Source organism: Olea europaea, chromosome 6 (genome assembly GCF_002742605.1).
Source record: "Olea europaea var. sylvestris chromosome 6, O_europaea_v1, whole genome shotgun sequence".
Taxonomy (NCBI): Eukaryota; Viridiplantae; Streptophyta; class Magnoliopsida; order Lamiales; family Oleaceae; genus Olea; species Olea europaea.
This window is the reverse complement of record NC_036242.1, coordinates 25,638,543-25,645,357: the sequence shown is the minus strand read 5'-3', so window position 1 is coordinate 25,645,357 and position 6,815 is coordinate 25,638,543.

Here is a 6,815-nt window from a genome sequence, read left to right as displayed (position 1 = left end):
CTAGATATTTTTAGGATATTTAAGTTGTGTCTAATAATATCTTTTTTTATATTATATTTTATACATATTCCATATATATACTAATATAACTTGGTAGGTAAAGAAATTTTTCCCAACTCTTTCACTCTTCTCTCTATCTCTCTCTCTCTTTTTCTTGGTTTTTTTTCTTTTAGTTTTATTTTCTTTTGTTAATTTTAGTTTTATTTTGGGAATCAAGTGGATATAGCAAGGAGATCATTAAGGAAAGCTTGAAGAATACATTGAAGGAATTACAATTCGTATTTAAAAGGGTTTTATCTCAACTTTCGTATTCCTTTCATTTAGTTCTTCATGTTTGTAATGATATGTTTATGAGAATCTCTTTGTTATTTTGTTAGAATGATGAACTAAACAAGTTTATGTTGGAATATATGTATTAGCTTAACCTACTTTCATTAATATCGTGTTATATGTTGTTAGATATGCATTTGTTATCAAAATATTGGTGTATTAATTATCATGTTTAAGATTACTACATTTATTTGACGTCAATAGATGTTGTGGTTAGGTAGTTGTGTAATTATTGAAAAATAGTTGCACATAATAGACCGAAATAATTAATACCATAGGTTTGCGTTTAGGTATCCAGACATGTCTACCTACCCTATGTGACCCGTTGAGTTATTTTCACAAAAATTGAATGCAGTTGTTTGGTTCAGAACGACATAGAAATATGTTAATGCCAAGCAATTAGGGTTGATATCGCTCGACAGAGGTTATTGACTAATTTTGGAAAATCGGGTCTAACCACATATTTTGGTAATTTGCATTGACGCATAATTGGCTTGAAAAGGGTTAAGCGAAATCATAAATTCCAACATCTTTTAAAATCAAACTTTTCCACTTTTTAAGTATTATTTAAATATTTTAAATCAAAATCGAGTTTTCGCCTTTTTATAGTTTTTAAAATTGAACTTTTAAATGTGTGTATCTTTTTCGTTAATTTGAAACAAATACACTCGTAATTGAAAACAACACTCTCTGAGGGATTGACTGGGACTTAAAAGGTCCATTATACTACTTGATCGCGACCCGTGCACTTGGGACGTGCCATTTAATACCGATCAATTATACTTCACTAAATGATATCATATCACAACATTTTAATTTAAAAGTACTACTGAGCATCCGTTGGATATTAAAAAAAAATTGGTGTGTTTTGAGTATTTTCCGTGTTTTGAGTTTTTTAACTGAAAACACTCAAAATGGAATTTTTTTTTTTTTGAGTTTTCAGTTATAAATTTTTCCTTGTCTTCAAAAATGCATTTTCAGAAATCATAGACCAAACACATTTTTGATATTTTCGAAAACTAAAAATAGAAAATGGCTTGAAAACAGGAAACCAAACACAGCCTAAGTTTTTCACATTGAGCACAAATATCAAATTACATTTCCAATCTACATAAACTTTTTCGATTAGTTAGTTTTGTGTTGGAATAGAAAAATATCCAAGTGATATTTCACATAAAAATAACCTTCCAATACATATTAAAATTGAGCAACGAAAAATAATTTAGCATATAATTCATGAATGCACATGTAGATCTATCTAATTATGATGATGCAAGGACTAGATCCTTATGATTCAACAGACCCTGCTATAGGAAAAGTCACTGTGTCTACTAATCATGTTGGGACTCTTCCATTAGACAAATAATATCTAACAATAAATATCCATATATAAGTCTAGTGTATTTGATCATCAAGATCATAAATGAGAGCATCTACAGGAGGATCGTAGATGATATCGATTTGAGGGTATAACCTCTGTGTCAATCTCTAAATACTTGAAAATAGTTCCCACATCGATAGGATGATCATAATTATATTCTGTTTAGACAATCTTATCATAAAAAATCCAATCAAGTAACTTGAACTATGCGATCCTTGTATAGGGAGTCCGTGGCAATACCAACACGAGACAAGCGTATTACTTTGCTTATGGATCGCTTGAGGGAGACCATAGATTTTTATTTAAATAAACTTCATTTCTTACTCAATTTTTTTAAAATAATAGATTTTAGTTTTAAATAATTACAACTATTCACATTAATCAAATTAACATACAGTTCAATTGTTACAATTTTTTCATTCAGAAAAATTTAATCTAAATAATTTTAATTAAAGAAAAATTGATGCTAAATGATATGCATCATATTCATAGTATCACGAGCGATATCATAAATAAATTTGTATGTCATGATATCAACAACGATAATATTTCAGATAATTTAAAGCATTCATAAGACGATAGAATCAACAATCATTTATGACCAAAAATCGACCAAATGTTAGGTGAGGGCATATCAGTAGATCCAAGTAAAGTATAGGATATTAATAATTGGCCACGACCTACAAACCTTTCAGAAGTTAGAAATTTTATGGGTTTAGCTGGATATTATCGTAGATTTGTGGAAGGATTTTCAAAGATAGCTTCTCCTTTAACGAAATTAACAAAAAGAGTACGGAATTTGAATGAACAGATACATGTGAGCAAAGTTTTCAAGATTGAAGAAAAGACTGACTTCGACCCCTATCCTTTCAATTTCCTCTAGTAACGGAAACTTTGTAGTTTATAGTGAGGCTTCTAAAAATGGTATAGGATGTGTATTGATGCAAAATGATAAAGTTATTGCATACGCATCTAGACAACTTAAATAGTATGAAAAGAATTACTCTACACATGATTTGGAACTCGCCGCAGTTGTGTTTGCACTTAAAATATAGAGGCATTATTTGTATGGAGAATGGTGCGAGATTTATACTGATCATAAAACTTTGAAATATTTCTTTACACAAAAGTAATTGAGTATGAGAAAAGAAGGTGGCTAGAGTTGATAAAAGATTATGATTATGTTATCAATTATCATCCTGGTAAGGCTAATGTTGTAGCTGATGGGTTGAGTAGAAAATCGATATCTAGGGCTGCAACTATGATTATGACTCTAAAATTAGAGTTGGTAGACTTAGAGAAAATGGATTTTGAAATTGTATCGCAAGGATCCGTGGAGGTCAAACATGCAGCATTGACATTTCAAACAACTTTATTGAATAGAATCCAGCAAGGGCAACAGGAAGATGATTATTATTCCAAGGTAAATAATAATATACATGATGGAAAAGTGTTAGACTTTTAGATATCAAAAATGGTATCTTACGCTCTAGGAGACGATTGTATGTACCTGATGTAGAAACAAGAGCGTCAACAAGAATAAAACAAAAAAAAAAGTTTTGTTGGTCATATTGGATTCCTTACTGAGCAAGTGAGTCAATTGACCAAGTTGGCGACACTATACTTGAACTATCGAGTATACAATTTGTGATATCTTATATGATAATAAAACCTTAGATAATCGCTTCAAATTATAACACGCAAGTAAACGAAAATCAAAAACTGAGTTTCTCAATTACATCTTTTCCAAAGGCACCTTGGTTTTTCAAAAATTGTAAGCTCTTGTCACTAATATGGTATCTTTTATGCTATATTTATGACTTATAACCTCTATTGTTTTATTTATAGATTCATGATGGAATGTCAATATACCTATTTGAGTGATAGTGCAACAAAGCATACTGTTCTTCAAGATAAAAATTATTTTTTAGACTTAACATTAGCAATCTAATAGTCCTTTTATGCCTCAAATTCTAAATCTATCACTTTTGGTACGAATTAAGACCTAAATTGTATTCTATAAATATCATTATGTAGGCCTATGCCAAAAACTGTTCATCGGACTAATAAAAAAAGATAGCAGGTTCACCATGGTGGATGTATGGTTCCTTAGAAAAATACCATCATTATGGAAATGAGGCAATGGATTGTGAATCCATCGTGAACGAGTTCAATTCCCGTCGTTACATTCCTGAAAAGTCCGATCGCGCAGATTTCCCCCAACTAAAGAAGAATCATAGTATTAATTGTCTATTTTGAATATCTATTAAAGATCGACATGTTCAAAGGAACGGCTTCTCCAATATCAATGGCACTTCTTTGTCCTCTTGGGCCAGCTCGGGCTTTTTTCTAGCCTAGCCACGGGCAACCCAAGCTGACGAGTCCAATTGCCATCGTTAGATATATTACACTGCTAGAATACTATCACGTCGCCTAGTCTCTATTAACAAAAGGATATTTTGTACAAAGATCTAGCCAAAATAAGATATACACGATTGATTTATGTGATATTTATGTAGCATATGCCAAAAGGTCAATTCACAAAATCCACTCATTAGGGGGATTAACACACATCCTGAAGTGGATTTACTTTTACCTATGCTAGATATCCAACTAGCATCGATAAATCCCTCTAATATTGTCGAGAATTTAGTATATTGTAGAGGTTCTAAAATGCGTAATGTGTTTTGATTGAGAATCAAACGTTACAACAATATGCATGCCTTAAGGCCAACTTTGAAAATAGCCTCACTAATGACGACCCTATCAACCCATGTCATTTGGGATCCTATATCCATCCTAAGCTTTTCAAAGTTAGTACATTTAGGGTGGAGAATTATTTGGGAGAATTAAGGCCGAGCTTCAAAAAGGGTTTTATCTATAACTTTGGACTTCCTCAATTATTTTGCCAAGATTATCGTCATACTAACAAGTATAACAAGAACCATGTACTTTTGTTAAACTAACTAACGACAATCCCTTTCAAAGTGAACAGTAAAATGCTGCAATGAACAATACATGAAAATTATTTACGAAAAGGGAAAAAATCACATTTACCCAATAAAAAAATTAACATTTCTTGTAAGATATGTGAAATGAAAATGTTAAGATTTTTCTTATTGTACGAATAGGAAATGTTGGGTTAAAGAACAACATTATTTATGCAGCTTTTCACCCGATTGTTTGAAAGCCACAAGAATTAATTTTGATAAGTTCATAATTTGAAACAAATGACAGGAAAAAAGGACTAAAAGTGAACAAAAAAGTAAACTTGGGGATTGTGGTCTAGGGGGCGATTGTATGGACCTAATGCAAAAATATCTGAAGTGATATTCTATCTAAAGCACACACGACACCATATCCTATTCATCTGGGAGCTACTAAAATGTATAGAGGTTTGAATGTATATTATTGGTGGCCGAACATGAAAGGGGAGATAGTAGAATATGTGGGACAATGTTTAACATGTCAACACATAAAAATAAAACATCAAAAGCCTAGAGAAACCTTACAACCATTACCTATCCCATAGTAGAAATGGGAAAGAATCACAATAGGCTTTGTAGTGAAATTACCAAGAACAAATAAAGGATACGATAGTATTTGGGCTATTGTAGATAGCTTGGCTAAATCAATTCATTTCATTCTAGTTTGTTCCACTTATTCAATGGACCGATAGGCTCAGTTGTATGTACAAAGAAATAGTTACACTTCATGGGGTGCCTCTGCCTATTGTTTCAGACAGAGATTCTAAATTTTTATCTCTCTTTTGGAAAAGCTTACATAAGGCATTGGGAACACATTTGTCTTCTAGCACAGCTTATCATCCTCAGACTGATGGACAATCAGAAAAAATAATACAAATATTAGAAGATATGTTGAGGGCTTGTGTGTTAGATTTCCAAAGCTAGTGGAGTAAATTTTTAACTTTGGTGGAATTTGCATACAATAACATTTATCAGGCTAGATTGAAATGGCTTCTTGTGAAGCATTATATGGTAGAAAATGTAAGTCTCCAGTTTATTGAGATGAATTTGGAGAAAGGAAATTATTAAGTCCAAATATGGTATGTGAAATGCTTGAAGTTTTAACACAAATGCGTCAGCGGATGCAAACTGCTCAAAATCGACAGAAAAGCTTGCAAACGAAAGAAGAAGAATGTTAGAATGTCTTGTAGGAGATCAAGTATTTTTGAAGATAGCACCAATGAAGGAAGTTTTGTGGTTTGGGAAGAAAGGAAAGTTAAGCCCAAGATATATTGGTATATTTTCTATTGTCGAAAGAATTGGAAATGTTGCCCATATACAAGTGCACAATATGTTTCATGTGTCCATGCTAAAAAATACATTGGAAATCCTTCTCATGTATTGAAGAACGAACCAATGGAGATAAAATCAGATTTTACTTATTAAGAAAAATCGATAGAGATTCTTCAATGAGAGGTAAAGCAACTTAGAAGCAAGAAAATTCCATTGATCAATGTATTATGGCAGAATTAGTCAATAGAAGAGGCCACTTAGGAAAGAGAAGATGAAATGCGGGTCAAATATCCTGAACATTTTGGGTAAGCAAATTTCGAGGACGAAATTTTTATAAGTAGAGAAGGATGTAATATACCAAACTTCACATTACACATTTGGCTAATATGATTCATGCATTTCATGCTATTTACTATGTCATTTGCATCAACTTCCTAATTGTTTCCTCTTAAAACAGTATGTTCGATTATTGAGGTTTTAATATCTTTATATAGTGTTAGTCTCCAACTTCTCGACCTAGGTGGAGAATTTTACATTGAGTTATAATAGAAAATTATGTTAATCTAGATGTTGGAAATTGATTTGTTAAGTAATGTAAATCTTGAAAAGGCCGAAATTAGTATCGATAGAGGTTCAAACTTTCCATTTGGTTGATCAAGGTCAACTTAAACCCTAGATAGGTAATTGACATATTTGGGACATGAGGCATGAAATGACATGATCACGATGCAATAATATAGGTTCTATATGACATTATAAATATTGAGGTGCAAATTGCTAAAATCAGTCAAGAATTGGGTTTCAATCGGGTAAGTAATTAAATGAACGGTTAAGGAATTAGCTCT